Below are 18,860 nucleotides of genomic sequence, written 5' to 3'. Positions count from 1 at the left end.
GGAATGAACATATTCAGATTCCTAACACGCATTTCCTCTGAGCACAGACATGTTCTCCAAAATGGATATGCTTTTGTTCGTTGGAGTAAAGTGTGGTTTTATTCCCAAACTACAGAACTTCACAACAGTTTTCAGAAATTTGGCCTGTATACAGTGAGCTTCTCACTTCCTCCACCCATCTAAGACCCTTCCAGTCAAATGATCTTGATTATTTGCTGTGTGCAAAATATTTCATAAGGGAACAAGCAAGCCCAGGAAGATGAGTAACATACCACACTTACCTGTAAGGCTCTTGCATAAAGAGATCAGTCAGCTACTCAAATAAGCATGATAGGAGCTGTGGTCGGACAATAAACTTTTCTGTGACCTCCCTGCATTTTGTTATTCCACATAAAAAAGGGAAACCAAACTGTCCTCTTACCTCTCTTTATAGGGGCTACAGAGATCCTGTTCATAAAGTATAAGAAATCATTGCTAGTGTGATTCATCTTCATTTACTTGAATTAACTTAATCTACATCTGCCAAGGTATCATCAGCTTGTGATACACATACACACACACACACACACACACTCACACACACAGTCCTTTGGGAAAGAATATGGAACACACCCTCCTAGCCGATTAGCTTAAAGGAGCAACGTTACTTGAGAGAATATGTTTGGTGTGTGTGACATTAATTTACATTTTGCCCTACTTTTGTTATGAAGGCTTTGCAGTGCTTTTTAAACATGATTTCGTTGTGTGCACATGCATACACATGCACCCTGCATAGAACCCTAAAATTAAATTGACTTGCTGGCTAAAGTTAGAGAAAATCCTTTTCGAGCTTCTTTCTACCACTCAATAAATTATTACAGTCTGTGCACAAAACACAAATTACATGCTTTATTAGTATGTTCTGTAGTAACCTCAAAACCACAAGTGTTTACATGTGCTGCACGCATGCACTTTGGGGCTTTTTAATAGCTGGTTGACAAGAGATTAAAGGCAGAAATATGGCATTTTATTAAAGCAAACATATCAGTATGCCTACCATGATAAAATGATCTAGTTTTCTTCAGACACAAAAGTTTCTGTTGAGTGATACCTTTGAAATTCCTTGAGGGCACCCTATTATTCACTTTCCTCAACAGACAGCAGCTGCAAATGGTCTCCAATTTTCAAAGAGTATTGCCTGGTCATTCTTTACTGTCAAAATGAAGAAGAGCATAAAAGTTAAGTCAATAAAGTAATATAAAATGCTTAATATAAAAATTCAGGAATGAATGATTAACCATTAAAAACTTACAGTAGCTATTTCATCCAGGAAAAAAAAATTAACATTTCCCCTGAAACCTATTAACACTCCCTGTAAACAATATTCTTTTTTGAAATATATGACCTTTCCTAATGCTCTCCATAGACACGGCATTTTTCTTATATCCACTTTACCTCTACTGATATGAAGTTGAATTCCTCAGGAGAGAATGTTCTGAGCTCCCTCCTCAGATATATATGGTCTTCTAAGGTATTTCCCACACGGATGTACTCATTGGTGTTGGATGCGAACTCTAACAATCTGTTGTTGCCGATTCAATCCAAAATTATAGAATGTTCCATTGGACCAGCAGGAGGCAAAACACTCTGCCTACATTGAAACCCACAGCTTCCTTAACAACCTACAAAATTTGACAAATTAATACTTATCAAAACTAGTATAAATATTTCTCTTTTCTTAATCACATCCATCCCTCACTGGTGTCTCTTTAGTACCTGTGAATGTCACAGAGGGCCATGTACAGAGAAAGAGAAAGGAAAAATGAAGGGGGGGGGAATCAGAGGGGCAGACAAATCATGAGAGACTATGGACTCTGAGAAAAAAACTGAGGGTTCTAGAGGGGAAGGGGGTAGGGGGATGGGTTAGCCTAGTGATGGGTATTAAAGAGGGCATGTACTGCATGGAGCACTGGGTGTTATATGAAAACAATGAATCATGGAACACTACATCAAAATCTAATGATGTAATGTATGGTGATTAACATAACATAATAAAATTAAATTAAAAAAAGAGAAGTGAAAAATGTTTCTCTCTATTTTTGAGGAAACTATTTGAGAGTAGGGTTTAGTTTATTCTACAACTTCTTTTCAGAATTAAATCATAAAAAAGCAAGACTCTTCAGGACTTATCCTAAAGCTAATCCCTCATGTTGTTTAGAAAAAATAACACCCTGGGTATAATGTATATAAAGAACTATTTTGATTGAAAAATTGTAAAATGTTATGGCTGGGGTCAATAAGACCACCCCTTGAGACTGCCAAATGTGTTCTACACCATGGTTCTAGAGTCAAGAAAGAAGGCACCACCACGCCATTCTGAGAAAACCATGAGAGATAAATAGGGGTGGGTCCTGGGAATTAACTCATGTTGAAGGAATTTTAAGGATTCTTGCAAATCTCTCCTTTTGCAGAATTCATTTGCTTTGATAGATATTGTGAACTGACATTTCCTATAAGTTTTATTCCAAAATATAGATGGAGATATCCAGGCCATTCCTAGGAGAAAGGAGGCATACCAAATGGGGTATCTTTATGGGTTCTTAAGCATTTGTTTAGCACCTGAGGTGCCTGGGTGACACAATTGGTTAAGCATCTGATGCTTGATTTTGGTTCAGGTCATGATCTCAGGGTTTTGAGGTGGCTCTGTGCTCAGCATTGAGTCTGCTTGAGATTCTCTCTCCCTCCCCTTACCCCTCCTGCTGTGCTTGTGCTCTCTCTCTCTCTCTCAAATAATAAGTAAATCTTTAAAAAATATATTTGCTTAGCACCTAAGAAGCATTCTACTCTTGAGGAGCATCTCAAAGAGAAAAGATGTGTGGACACAAAATGACTACAGAACATGAGCACATTCAGGTCAATAATGTTCAAATGCTTTAGGTAGATGTAGATGGTATGTGAATGTGCCCTATATTCATTTGTCCAATGTTGACATTTGCAACAACCAAAGAGTAGATTCTCTTCCTGAAATCTATGACTTAACTCACTGTCCACAATACTGCTGGGCATGACCTAGCCATCCCTACCCTGTAGCAGTAAATTACTGTCTTCCCTCCACCTCTGCTAAGTACTGGGGGTATTATCTTGTGGTAACCTCTTTTGTCAGCCATTTCCATGCAATTTTTATTTATTTTTAATGCAATTTGTAAATGATAAAATTTATTTAATTAATCATTTGTATATGCATTTGACTTGTTAAAACATTACTGAACAAGATGCATTTCTCCTGGTGGGTTTTAGTTATGAATTATATTGCAGTTTGGTTTTTTGGGCTTGTGTGTGAGTTTGTGTGTGTGTGTGTGTGCCTGTACTTGTGGCATATGTGGTACTACATAATCTGGAAGAGTAAATCCAGTTGCAGCAGTGAGGTTAAGAATGAAACTTCCAATGTCTGGATCTGAATGAAACTCAAATGTTTCTCAATAAGTCATTATAAAACTCTGATGATACTTCTCTATCTGAAACAGTGGCCCCAAGAGGTAAGGTTTTTTAGATTTTCTTTTCTTTTCTTTTCTTATTTTATTTAAGTTATGTTAGTCACCATACAATACATCATTAGTTTTTGATGTGGTGATCCATGATTCATTGTTTTTGTATAACACCCAGGCTCCATGCAGTATATGCCCTCCTTAATACCCATCACTGGGCTAACCCAGCCCCCCAGCCCCCTCCCCTCTAAAACCCTGTTTGTTTCCTTGAGTCCATAGTCTTTCATGATTCTTCTCCCCCTCTGATGTCCCCCCCTTCATTTTTCCCTTCCTTCTCCTAATGTCCTCCATGCTGTTCCTTATGTTCCACAAATAAGCGAAACCATATGATAATTGACTTTCTCTGCTTGACTTACTTCACTTAGCATCATCTCCTCCAGTCCCATCCATGTTGATGCTAAGTTGGGTATTCATCCTTTCTGATGGCTGAGTAATATTCCATTGTATATATGGACCACATCTTCTTTATCCATTCATCTGTTGAAGGGCATCTCGGCTCTTTCCACAGTTTGGCTCTTGCGGACATTGCTGCTAGGAACATTGGGGTGCATATGGCCCTTCTTTTCACTACATCTGTGTCTTTGAGTTAGATACCCAGTAGGGCAATTGCTGGGATATAGGGTAGCTCTATTTTTAATTTTTTGAGGAACCTCCACACTGTTTTCCAAACTGGCTGTGCCAACTTGCATTCCCACCAACAGTGTAAGAGGGTTCCCCTTTCTCCACAATCTCTCCAACATTTGTTGTTTCTTTCCCTGTCCATTTTTGCCATTCTAACTGGCGTAAGGTGGTATCTCAATGTGGTTTTGATTTGAATTTCCCTGATGGCTAGTGATGATGAACATTTTTTCATGTGTCTGTTAGCCATTTGTATGTCTTCATATGCCAATAAACTGAGCAATCTAGATGAAATGGATGCCTTCCTGGAAACCTATAAGCTGCCAAGACTGAAACAGGAAGAAATTGACAACCTGAATAGGCCAATAACCAGTAACGAGATTGAAGCAGTGATCAAAAACATCCCAAAAAACAAGAGTCCAGGGCCTGACGGGTTCCCTGGGGAATTCTACCAAACATTCAAAGAAATAATACCTATTCTACTGAAGCTGTTTCAAAAAATAGAAACAGAAGGAAAGCTTTCAGACTCATTCTATGAAGCCAGCATTACCTTAATCCCCAAACCAGGCAAAGACCCCAACAAAAAGGAGAATTTCAGATCAATATGGATTGCAAAATCCTGAACAAAATCCTAGCTGATGGGATCCAACAATACATTAAAAGGATCATCCACCACGACCAAGTGGGATTTATCCCCAGGATGCAAGGGGTGGTTCAACATTTGCAAATCAATCAATGTGATAGAACACATTAATAAGAGGAGAGAGAAGAACCATATGGTCCTCTCAATTGATGCAGAAAAAGCATTTGACAAAATACAGCATCCTTTCTTGATTAAAACTCTTCAGAGTATAGGGATAGAGGAAATATTCCTCAAGTTCGTAAAATCTGTCTATGAAAAACCCACAGCAAATATCATCCTCAATGGGGAAAAGGTGAGAGCCTTTCCCTTAAGGAAACATGTCAAGGATGCCTACTTTCACCACTATTGTTCAACATAGTACTAGAAGTCCTAGCAACAACAATCAGACAACAAAAAGAAATAAAATGTATTCGAATTGGCAAAGAAGAAGTCAAACTCTCTCTTTTTGCAGATGATATGATACTTTATGTGGAAAACCCAAAATAGTCCACCCCCAAATTACTAGAACTGATACAGCAATTCAGTAATGTGGCAGGATACAAAATCAATGCACAGAAATCAGTTGCTTTCATTTTTTAAAATATTTTATTTATTTATTTGACAGAGAGAGAGTGAGAGCACAAGCCGGGAGACAGAGGGAGAGGGAGAAGCAGGTTCTCTGCTGAGCAGAAGCAGATTCCTCGCTGAGCAGGGACTCAATTCCAGGACCCTGGGATCATGACCTGAGCCAAAGGCAGCCGCTTAACCAACTGAGCCACTCAGGTGCCCCCAGTTGCTTTCTTATACACTAACAATGCAACTGTAGGAAGAGAAATTAGAGAAACGATTATATTCACAATAGCACCAAAAACCATAAGATACCTCGGAATAAACCTAACCAAAGGGGTAAAGGATCTATACTCTAGGAACTACAGAACATTCATGAAAGAAATTAAAGAAGACAGAAAAAGATGGGAAAACATTCCATGCTCATTGATTGGAAGAATAAGCATTGTTAAAATGTCTATGCTACCCAGAGCAATCTAAATCTTCAATGCCATCCAAATCAAAATTCCAGTGACATTTTTCAAAGTGCTGGAACAAACAATCCTAAAATTTACGTGGAATCAGAAAAGACCCGAATCGCCAAGGAAATGTTGAAAAAGAAAAACAAAGCTGGGGGCATCACGTTGCCCGATTTCAAACTATATTAAAAAGCAGTGATCACCAAGACAGCATGGTACTGGCACAAAAACAGACATATAGACCAATGGAACAGAATAGTGAGCCCAGATATGGACCCTAAACTCTATGGCCAACTAATCTTCGACAAAGCAGGAAAAAATATGCAATGGAAAAAAAGTCTCTTCAATAAATGGTGCTGGGAAAATTGGACAGCTACATACAGAAGAATGAAACGCGACCATTCTCTAACACCATACACAAAGATAAACTCAAAATGGATGAAAGACCTCAATGTGAGACTGGAATCCATCAAAAGCCTAGAGGAGAACATAGGCAGTAACCTCTTTGACATCAGCCACAGCGACTTCTTTCAAGATACATCTCCAAAAGTTAGTGAAACAAAAGCAAAAATGAACTTTGGGACTTCATCAAGATAAAAAGCTTCTGCACAGCAAAGGAAACAGTCAACAAAACAAGGAGGCAACCCGGAGAATGGGAGAAGATATTAGCAAATGACAATACAGATAAAGGGCTGGTATCCAAGATCTGTAAAGAACTCCTCAAACTCAACACCCAAAAAACAAATGATCAAGTCAAAAAATGGGCAGAAGACATGAATAGATTTTATTTTCTCATCACTTTTATTCATTATCAAGCCAACAAACCATCATGATTCTTTTTAAATGTTGCACAGTTAATCAATAAATTTTGCAAATAATATCAATTTCTCTTTTGCATCTACCAATTCTCCTTTGTCCCTCCACAAACACCCTTTGAGAATGTCATATGTTTTTAAATACAAACATATTGTTCTTTGTTCTAGATGTTGAACACACAAAGACAAATTAAACACAGATCCTGATTTCAAAGAACTTGCAATTCAATTTGGTACACACCATTTTAGGGATAAATAAAAAACTGTGTGAGGTTAGATCCCAAATTTTGTGTATTGAGTTCCTGTTGGAAGCTACACGGCACAGTAAGTGCTGATATATGTTTCCTAATTTAATCCTTGGAAGTGAGAAGCCTATAAACTTGGCCTCTGAAAACTCTCATATTGAGAGGATAGACATTTGAAGAGAAATCTGCAAAAGAGACCACGAGTGAAGAGTCATGGGGGAAGAACAAGAGCTGAATCCTGGAACTTAAAGGTAAATAGTAAAGGATATTAAGTGCCTCAGAAAGATCAAGAATGAGCATGGCAAATCAGCAATGATTTGAGGAGAAACAAGCCATTACTTGCCATTGAGAAAGGAATGGAATGGCAACTTGAACACAGATATGTATCTTGGCTCTCTTAGGACATTTTTATTCAAATTATAACAATGAATTACAAAGAAAAACACCACGAAATAAAAAGAAGTTTTAGAGGACACATAACAGCAGAGGAGAAACTTCAAGGATATTTAGGAAGCTGTAAAGTCAATAGCTGTGTGGTAACAGACTGAAAGATCACCATCCTTTAAGAAAGGCCAACAGGGAGCAAGTTAATTTTTATTAAACAATCCAAGAATATCTCAAGAAATGGAGGCAGCTGGTACACATGAAGGCAAAGACATAGGATGAGGATTTAAAAAAAAAGAGAGAGAAAATGATTATAAGTCTATATAAATAGTAACTACAGCCCAGGTACACTCTTCCCTCTGATTCCACCAGAGAATGATGTCTTTGCCCTCCTACAGGAGATGAGATGATTACTATGAATTGGAGAAGCTCTAGGTTCACAGATATCATACACAGTGGAGCACAAGAGCAAAGCACCAAGAAGGGGAGAGTGAGTATGAGTATTAAACTATGAACCTATGCTCCCCTTCCCTTGCCCGGCTCTCAGAACCCTGGCTCTCTTCCACACCATCCTTACCCTGGCTTCACCATCAGTAGATTGGAGAATTTCTTTCCAGGAAAATTTCCCAGTCCAAGAGAAGATACTTATACAGGGTGGCATTTAAAAGCCCCCAACCAAAGACTGAGTTCCCACACAGTGAATAAGTCTACCCACTCACCACCTCACACTTCCTGTTGGTGATAACTGCATCATTTTCAAAGATGAGCAGAGAGCCAGGGATAGAAAACATTGTGTAAAGCTTCCAGCATGAAAAACAAAGATTGAAGCAAATAGAGAAAAGGAACTCAGAGAAAACAAAACCATTCCACAAAACAAGGGAAAAATAAAGGGCAAACAAACAGCAAAACAACCCTGGAATTGGTAACCTAGAAAAAGAAAATTAAGACAGTATAAGAAGATTTATGAAAAAGAGAAGGATACTATTAAACAGAAGAAATATTCATCAAACAAGAGCTCTTGGAAATTAGTACAAGAGAGTTGAAAATGTAATTTAAGGACAAGAAGATAAAATCAAAGAACTTTCTGAGAAGCATTTAAAAATGAAAGATTCTATAAGAAAGAATCAATCTAGGAGTTACAGAAATAACAAAATCAGAAGGAAGAAACTCTTCCAAGACATAATGCAAATAAATTTCTTGGAACAGAAGATAACCCCAAATATTATCAGGTTGAGGGGTCTGTGAGGTATTCAATTCATCAAATGAAAAAGAACCCAACCAAAATACATCATTCAAAAAGTTTAGGGGCACCTGGATGGCTCAGTCGGTTAAGCATCTGCCTTTGGTTCAGGTCATTATCCCGGGGTCCTGGGATTGAACCCCACATCAGGCTCCCTGCTCAGCGGGGATCCTGCTTCTCCCTCTCCCTCTGCCACTCCCCCTGCTTGTGCTCTCTGCCTCTCTCTCAAATAAATAAATAAAGTTTTTTTAAAAAGTTTAGGCCTCCAGGAAAAACGATCTTGAATGCTCACAGGTGGATTGTCTCCAAGGAAAACTTCACCATGTTGAAAGGGATGCAATAGTCCAATCAGAGAATCTGCAGGTAAGTCAATAATAAACAGAGAAAGAAAGTAAAAAAAACAATACAAAATAGAAAGTGAATGTAATGGTGTCGCTCTGCATTTCTTAACCATGAAAGTTACACCTACTGTGGTAATACTATAAAGAGTGACTCGTGAACACAAACATCATGATTGTAATATAACAGGCAGGCAAGTGGAAGAAGGGGAAGGGCTGGGGAGCCCAGGAACACTAAATTGCATTCTTCTGTGGTAAGAAATCAATAGACAATGTATAAAATAAGGAAGTCTAAAAATAGCAGTATAAAAGTGTTATTTTGAATAACAGGTTTGAATGTAGAAGAAATGTTCAGAAGAATTTCTGGGCATTAGTTTAGAGTAGGACAGGGCCATCGACTGCTGTTTTTATTTTCAAACCTTATAGTAGTAAGTGCTTTAAAAAACATGTATATATATTATTTAATTAAAAGTAAAGAATTGAGGAATGCCTGGTTGGCGCAGTTGGTTGAGTGTGGAACTCTTGGTTTTGGTTCAGTTCGTGATCTCAGGGTCGTGAGATCAAGCCCCTCTCGGCTCTGCACTTAACACTGCACTTAACAGTCTGCTTGAGACTCTCTTTCCCTCTCTCTCTGCCCCTCCCTTTGTGCTGTCTCTCTCTCTAAAATAAATAAATAAATCTTAAAAAAAAACATAAAAAATTGAAAACCCTGAATGAAGCAACGCATATGGATTCATTGATATGGTATTGTATTCAAGACGTTAAGGGATATTAAGTAAGCTATAGAAAAATACTTTAAGTACAATCTCAGTTATGTTGTTAAAATTATACATTTGGATATTTACTCGTATATGATTTTGTGTGGAAAAAGACTTAGCAGGAGCCACATGGAACTGCAGTGGCAGGAACTTAGACTGAACTCAATTTAAGTTTGAGTCCTTGAAATTTTTATATTTACAATGTCTTCAAATATTACAGGTGTGATTTTGAAATGTTTGAACAGTTGAAACTCTATTGAGATGGTATCTCAGGGTGATGGATTTTTCACTTCCTTTTTATTCTGTTTTACACTATTCCCTTTGAGTTTTTGGAAAAGATAAAACAAAAGGCAGCATGTCTAAGTATAAGACCACAGTGATTTCAACATAAAACTGTGACATGAGAGTATGTATACATATAAACAACTCCTGGAGAAAATGATTAAAAATAAACAGTCATATTAACATGGCATGACTATAAGTGATAATTTTTCATTATTTTATTGTATATCTTTTTAAGTAGGCTCCATGCCCAACACGGGGTTCAAACTCAAGACCTTGAGATCAAGACCTAAAATCAAGATCAAGTCGCTTACCAGGTGCCCCTAAGTGGTAATTTTTTTAAAAACTTACCTATATTTTGCATATGTGGCATTTACACATTGAAAACTTGACATTGGCTCTAATAAAATAAATTTAAATACATGAGGAAGAGAATCGGTAAATGTGGGGAAAAAATGAGGAGTGAGTGGGTAAAAGAACACATTCGTTTGACATTTACTCAATGCTAAGTATGTCCTGGTGGCAGGGACAGGGACAGGTACATGGTTTTCTCCACTGACTTAACACAGTGTCAAGTCTCCAATAAACATCCTTAACAAATGATTGCACCTAAGAATGAATGAACCAGGGGGGCGGAGCAAGATGGCGGAGGAGTAGGAGACCTGGATTTCGTCTGGTATCAGGAATTCAGCTGAATAGGGATCAAACCATTCTGAACACCTACGAACTCAACAGGAGATCGAAGAGGAGAGTAGCAACAACTCTGAACAGAGAAGCGACCACTTACTGGAAGGTAGGACGTTTGGAGAAGTGAATCCGAGGCGATATTCGGGAGGATAGACGGCAGGGGAGGGGGCCTCCCTCGGCCGCTTCTGGCAAGTGATAGAGTCCCGGAGCACAAAATCGGAAATTTGAGAAGTCGGCTCCACGGAGGGATGTCGCTGCAGTGGCTAAGCAGGGGGTGGAATCCTCCTGGGACAGTGTGGTCTCAGGACCCTCGGGGTAACAGAAAGACCGGGGGTGCCTGAGTGCGGCAGAGCTCCCAGGTATCGGAGCGGGGAAGCCGGCTGCAGAGACGGAGCCGAGGGGCGGGCTCTCAGCTCAGGGGGGCCATAAACTGTGATCTGCGGCCCAGTCGGGCCACTGCTCCTCCAGCAGGGACCCAACAAGCGGCAGATCCCGGGAGACTCCCCTTCCTTCCCGGGGAGGAGCGGCGCAGGAGCGCATCGCAGGGATCTGCTGGGTTTGGAGACTCCACACGGGGTCAGGTGCCAGAGATAGAAATGCTCGGTCACAGGCCGGGTGAGCACGGAGTGCGGCCAGAGACCAGGGAGACGGGAGTGACTGCTTTTCTCTGGGGGCGCACTGAGGAGCGGGGCCCCGAGTTCTCGGCTCCTCCCGGTGGAGATTGGGAGGCCACCATTTTCACCCTGGTCCTCCAAAGCTGTACCGAGAGATTGCAGGGAACAAAACCTCCTGAGAGGAAACCCGAGCAGCTTGCTTAGCCGGGACCGACAAGGGCGGGGCAATTCCGCCTCCGGCAAAGACATTTGGGAACCACGGCAACAGGCCCCTCCCCCAGAAGATCAGCAGGAACAGCCAGCAAGCCAAGACCAAGTTTACCCATCAATGAGAACTGGAGAACTCCAGTGCTAGGGGATTATGGCACATAGAATTCATGGCTTTTTTACCATGATTCTTTAGTTTTTCAAAGTTAATTTTTAACTTTTTTTTTTAATTTTTCTTTTTCCCTTTTTCAACCAACATCTTATCAATCCCTTTTTTAAAACATTTTTTATTTTTCATTTTTAGAGTCATATTTTATCCCTTCATAGTAGTTACCCTTACTTTTGGCATATATATATATATATATATATATATATATATATAAGTTGTTCTCTCTTTAAAATTTGGAGATACAGTTTCTTCTAACAGATCAAAATATATCCTAAATCACTAGTGTATGGCTTTGTTCTAGTCTCCTGCCTGATCACATTCTCTCCATTTTTTTTAAATCTTCTTCTTTTTTCAAACAACTTATCTTATCAATTCCTTATATAAAATCTTTTATAATTTTCATCTTTACAGTCATCTTCCATCCCTTCATTGTATCAACCCTTATTTTGTACATATATAAGTCTTTCTTCATTTAAATTTTTAGGAGGCACTTTTTTCTAACAGACCAAAATACGCCCAAAATCTAGTGTGTGGCACTGATTTATGCACTAGCCTGATCATATTTGATCATATTCTGGTGTTTTGTTTTGTATTGTTCTGTTTTTATTTTTATCTTTTTCTTTTTGTTTTGTGTTTTTTTTTCTCTTTCTTTTTTCTTTCTTTCCCTTTCTTTTCCCCTGGTTTCAGGTCTTTTCTGATTTCTATAGAGTATATTTGCTGGGGATGTTGTTAACCTGTTAGCATTTTGTTCTCTCGTTCATCTATTCTCCTCTGGACAAAATGACAAGACGAAAAAAATCACCGCAGCAAAAAGAACAAGAGGTAGTACCATCTGCCAGGGACCTACTCAATACGGACATTAGTATGATGTCGGACCTAGAGTTCAGAATCATGACTTTAAAGATACTAGCTGGGCTTGAAAAAAGCGTGGAAGTTATTAGAGAAACGTTTTCTGGAGAAATAAAAGAAATAAAATCTAACCAAGTTGAGATCAAAAAGGCTATTAATGAGGTGCAATAAAAAATGGAGGCACTAACTGCTAGAATAAATGAGGCAGAAGAGAGAATCAGCGATATAGAAGACCAAATGATGGAAAATAAAGAGGCTGAGAAAAAGAGAGAGAAACAGCTACAGGATCACGAGGGCAGAATTCGAGAGATAAGCGATACGATAAGATGAAACAACATTAGAATAATTGGGATCCCAAAAGAAGAAGAAAGAGAGAGAGGGGCAGAAGGTATATTGCAGCAAATTACAGCAGAGAACTTCCTTAATGTGAGGAAGGAAACAGGCATCAAAATCCAGGAGGCACAGACAACCCCTCTCAAAATCAATAAAAATAGGTCAACACCCCGACATCTAATAGTAAAACTTACGAGTCTCAGAGACAAAGAGAAAATCCTGAAAGCAGCTCAGGAGAAGAGATATGTAACCTACAATGGTAGAAATATTAGATTGGCAACAGACCTATCCACAGAGACCTGGCAGGCCAGAAAGGACTGGCATGATATCTTCAGAGCAGGAAACGAGAAAAATATGCAGCAAAGAATACTATATCCAGCTAGGCTGTCATTGAAAATTGAAGAAGAGATAAAAAGCTTCCAGGACAAAGAAAAACTAAAGGAATTTGCAAACACGAAACCAGCCCTCCAAGAAATATTGAAAGGGGTCCTCTAAGCAAAAAGAGAGCCTAAAAGCAGCATAGAAAGGAACAGAGACAATATACAGTAACAGCCACCTCACAGGCAATACAATGGCACTAAATTCATACTTTTCAATAGTTACGCTGAATGTAAATGGGCTCAATGCCCCAATCAAAAGACACAGGCTATCAGATTGGATTAAAAAACAAGACCCATCGATATGCTGTCGGCAAGAGACTCATTTTAGACCCAAAGACACCCCCAGATTGAAAGTGAGGAGGTGGAAAACCATTTACCATGCTAATGGACACCAAAAGAAAGCTGGGGTGGCAATCCTTATATCAGACAAATTAGATTTTAAAACAAAGACTGTAATAAGAGATGAAGAAGGAAACTATATCCTACTTAAAGGGTCTATCCAAAAAGAAGATCTAACAATTATAAATATCTATGCCCCTAACATGGGAGCAGCCAATTATATAAGGCAATTAATAACAAAAGCGAAGAAACACATTGACAGCAATACAATAATAGTGGGGGACTTTAACACCCCCCTGACTGAAATGAACAGATCATCAAAGCAAAAGATCAACAAGGAAATAAGACTTTAAATGAAGCACTGGACCACTGGACTTCACAGACATATTCAGAACATTCCATCCCAAAGCAACAGAATGCACATTCTTCTCTAGTGCCCATGGAACATTCTCCAGAATTGATCACATCCTAGGTCACAAATCAGGTCTCAACCGGTACCAAAGATTGGAATTATTCCCTGCATATTTTCAGACCACAATGCTTTGAAACTAAAACTCAATCACAAGAGGAAAGTCAGAAAGAACTCAAATACATGGAGGCTAAAGAACATCCTACTAAAGAATGAATGGGTCAACCAGGAAATTAAAGAAGAATTTAAAAAATTCATGGAAACCAATGAAAATGAAAACACAACTGTTCAAAATCTTTGGGATACAGCAAAGGCAGTCCTGAGAGGGAAGTAAATAGCAATACAAGAATTTCTCAAGAAACAAGAAAGGTCTCAAATACACAAGCTAACCCTACACCTAAAGGAGCTAGAGAAAGAACAGCAAAGAAAGCCTAAACCCAGCAGGAGAAGAGAAATACTAAAGATCAGAGCAGAAATCAATGAACTAGAAACCAAAAGAACAGTAGAACAGATCAACGAAACTAGGAGCTGGTTCTTTGAAAGAATTAACAAGATTGATAAACCCCTGGCCAGACTTACCAAAAAGAAAAGAGAAATGACCCAAATTAACAAAATCATGAATGAAAGAGGAGAGATCACAACCAACACCAAAGAAATACAAACAATTATAAGAGCATATTTTGACCAACTCTATGTCAGCAAATTAGATAACCTGGAAGAAAGGGTACATTCCTAGAGATGTATCAATTACCAAAAATGAACCAGGAAGAAGCAGAAAACCTGAACAGACCTATAACCACTAAGGAAACTGAGCAGTCATCAAAAATCTCCCAACAAACAAAAGCCCAGGGCGAGATGGCTTCCCAGGGGAATTCTATCAGACTTTTAAAGAAGATTTAATACCTATTTTCCTGAAACTGTTCCAAAAAATAGAAATGGAAGGAAAACTTCCAAACTCGTTTTTTGTGGCCACCATTACCTTGATCCCAAGACCAGACAAAGATCCCATCAAAAAGGAGAATTACAGACCAATATCCTTGATGAACATGGATGCAAAACTTCTCACCAAAATCCTAGCCAATAGGATCCAACAGTACATTCAAAGGATTATTCACCATGACCAGGTGGGATTTTCCCTGGGCTGCAAGGTTGGTTCAACATCCGCAAATCAATCAACGTGATACAATACATTAACAAAAGAAAAAACAAGAATCATATGATCCTCTCAATAGATGCAGAAAAAGCATTTGACAAAGTACAGCATCCTTTCTTGATCAAAACTCTTCAGAGTATAGGGATAGAGGGTACATACCTCAACATCATAAAAGCCATCTATGAAAAACCTACAGCGAATGTCATTCTCAATGGGGAAAAGCTGAGAGCTTTCCCCTAAGGTCAGGAACACAGCAGGGATGTCCACTATCACCACTGCTATTCAACATAGTAGTAGAAGTCCTAGCCACAGCAATCAGACAACAAAAAGAAATCAAAGGCATCCAAATCGGCAAAGAGGAAGTCAAACTCTCACTCTTTGCTGATGATATGATACTGTATGTGGAAAACCCAAAAGACTCCACCCCAAAACTGCTAGAACTCATACAGGAATTCAGTCAAGTAGCAGGCTATAAAATCAATGCACAGAAATCAGTGGCATTCCTATACACCAACAACAAGACAGAAGAGAGACAAATCAAGGAGTCAATCCCATTTACAATTGCACCCAAAACCATAAGATACCTAGGAATAAATTTAACCAAAGACGCAAAAGATCTGTACTCAGAAAACTATAAAATACTCATGAAAGAAATTGAAGAAGACACAAAGAAATGGAAAAACGTTCCATGCTCATGGATTCGAAGAACAAACATTGTGAAGATGTCAATGCTACCTAGAGCAATTTACACATTCAATGCAATTCCCATCAAAATACCATCCACTTTTTTCAAAGAAATGGAACAAAAATAATCCTAAAATTTGTATGGAACCAGAAGAGACCACGAATAGCCAGAGGAATATTGAAAAAGAGAAGCAAAGCTGGCGGCATTACAATTACGGACTTCCAGCTCTATTACAAAGCTGTCATCATCAAGACAGTATGGTACTGGCACAAAAACAGACACAGGGATCAGTGGAACAGAATCGAGAGCCTAGAAATGGACCTTCCACTCTATGGTCAACTCATCTTTGACAAAGCAGGAAAGAAGGTCCATTAGAAAAAAGACAGTCTCTTCAACAAATGGTGTTGGGAAAATTGGACAGTCACATGCAGAAGAATGAAACTGGACCATTTCCTTACAGCACACACAAAAATAGACTCCAAATTGTTGAAAGACCTAAACGTGAGACCGGAGTCCATCAAAATCCTAAAGGAGAACACAGGTAGCAACCTCTTCGACCTCAGCTGCAGCAATTCTTCCTAGAAACATCGCCAAAGGCAAGGGAAGCAAGGGTAAAAATGAACTATTGGGATTCCCTCAAGATAAAAAGCTTTTGCACAGCAAAAATAAACAGTCCACAAACAACCTACAGAATGGGAGAAAATATTTGCAAATGACATATCAGATAAAGGGCTAGTATCGAAAATCTATAAAAAACTTATCAAACTCTACACCCAAAGAACAAATAATCCAATCAAGAATGGGCAGAAGACATGAACAGACACTTTTCCAAAGAAGACATCCAAATGGCCAACAGACACATGAAAAAGTGCTCAACATCGCTCGGCATCAGGGAAATCCAAATCAAAACCTAAATGAGATACCACCTCACACCAGTCAGAATGGCGTAAATTAACAAGTCAGGAAACGACAGATGTTGGCGGGGATGTGGAGAAAGGGGAACCCTCCTACACTGTTGGTGGGAGTGGAAGCTCGTGCAACCACTCTGGAAAACAGTATGGAGGTTCCTCAAACAGTTGAAAATAGAGCTACCATGCGATCCAGCAATTGCACTCCTGGGTATTTACCCCAAAGATACAAATGTAGGGATCCGAAGGGGTACGTGCACCCCAATGTTTATAGCAGCAATGTCCACAATAGCCAAACTGTGGAAAGAGCCAAGATGTCCATCGACAGATGAATGGATAAAGAAGAAGTGGTATATATACACAATGGAATATTATGCAGCCATCAAAAGGAATGAGATCTTGCCATTTGCAACGACGTGAATGGAACTGGAGGGTGTTATGCTGCATGAAATAAGTCAATCAGAGAAAGACATGTATCATATGACCTCACTGATATGAGGAATTCTTAATCTCAGGAAACAAACTGAGGGTTGCTGGAGTGGTGGGGGGTGGGAGGGAGGGGGTGGCTGGGTGACAGACATTGGGTAGGGTATGTGCTATGGTGAGCGCTGTGAATTGTGCAAGACTGTTGAATCACAGATCTGTACTTCCTAAACAAATAATGCAACATATGTTAAGAAAAAAAGAAAAAGAAGATAGCAGGAGGGGAAGAATGAAGGGGAGTAAGTCAGAGGAAAAGACGAACCATGAGAGATGATGGACTCTGAAAAACAAACAGGATTCTAGAGGGGAGGAAGGTGGGGGGATGGGTTAACCTGGTGATAGGTATTAAAGAGGGCACATTCTGCATGGAGCACTAGGTGTTATGCACAAAGAATGAATCATGGAACACTACATCAAAAACCAATGATGTAATGTATGGTGTTTAACATAACAATAAAAAAATTTTTAAAAAAGAATGAATGAACCAGTAAATCAATGTGTTGTGAAACATTTTTAAATTTGGCAAGAAAAGAAAGCAGAAAAGGTATGGTGCCCATGGTAGCCATAATGTACAATCACGACAGTAATGAGCAATATCGGATCATGGAATTTTGCTTGGCTTTCAGGATCATGGAAACTGAGTATGTTTAAAGAGAGGAGGAGTTCTAGAGATGCTTGAGATACAATTGTAGATAAGGTCCTGACAGGACTTACAAAGGTGAGATCAGAGTAACAGTGAAGCATTAGCACCAGCTTGCCTTTGCTTAGAAAAGAGGGGTATGGCAGTGGCCCAGTATAAGGAGGGTAATATGTGAAGGTGATTTTGCAGGCAATTCGGAGTTTTTACTTTTGTTGTCTCAAACTTCACATAAGTAGTCACAAGCTTGTGCTTGGGAAGTGACAAAAAATGTAAAATAAAAGCTTTTAAAGGATCTCAGACATGAATGTTCAAACTCTCTTGCAAATAACTGTAAAGCTTAGCTGCCAAAAGATTCTTGAAAACAGTTACTAAATCGCAAATTTCAAAAACACTAGCATGTTTGATAACTGTAGGGCTGTCAGTTTTGAAAGAGCAAGTGAAATTGTAGTAAGTAATTTAAATATTTTGTCATAATCCCACACTTATTGCAACAAGTTAGAAAGTGAAGGATTATGAAATTTAAGTCACGCTTTACTTCTTTCATTAAACAATTGATAAAACCAGATATTCATTTTTGATTGAGCTTAAATTCTTTAGAATGTCCATATTTCCATCTATAAATTAGGTCTAGAATATGTTTAAAGCCCCATGAGCTATTAGTTTAGTTTTTGCAGCTATAACCATGACTATAAATGGACATTGTCAAAGGAATCCTTTCAATAGTCCCAAAATATGATAAGGACATTTACAACCCTTTCAACTTACAGGTGAGAAATTGACCTATGAAGACATTAAGACATATGATTTAGATGTGCATAACTTTGGAGAGAATGAGACAGCCCAATAAGATTTCTGAGTGACTGAACATTGAAATTTAATGAAATGATTATTAATATGTACTTAATGGGATATTCTTGAAGATACATATCTGAGGCATGCTTTCTGTGCTTTGAGGTCTCTAGGTATCCACACAAAATTGAGACCTGAAGATGTGGCCATTGATTAAAGTAATGAATCCCTTTAAATGAATGGATTTTATGTGAATAGAATTAAGGTCTTAATTAAAAATCAAGTAACTGAAATTTTGGACATAGGTAGTGTACATGTGGATATATTTCATTTTTATTCAAAGCAGATTCTGAGTATTTTCTTC

This window comes from Eumetopias jubatus, unplaced genomic scaffold (assembly GCF_037043125.1).
Source record: "Eumetopias jubatus isolate StellerSeaLion01/CBP00866 unplaced genomic scaffold, mEumJub1_p1.0 scaffold_6, whole genome shotgun sequence".
NCBI classification, from domain to species: domain Eukaryota; kingdom Metazoa; phylum Chordata; class Mammalia; order Carnivora; family Otariidae; genus Eumetopias; species Eumetopias jubatus.
This window is presented reverse-complemented; position numbering follows the sequence as displayed.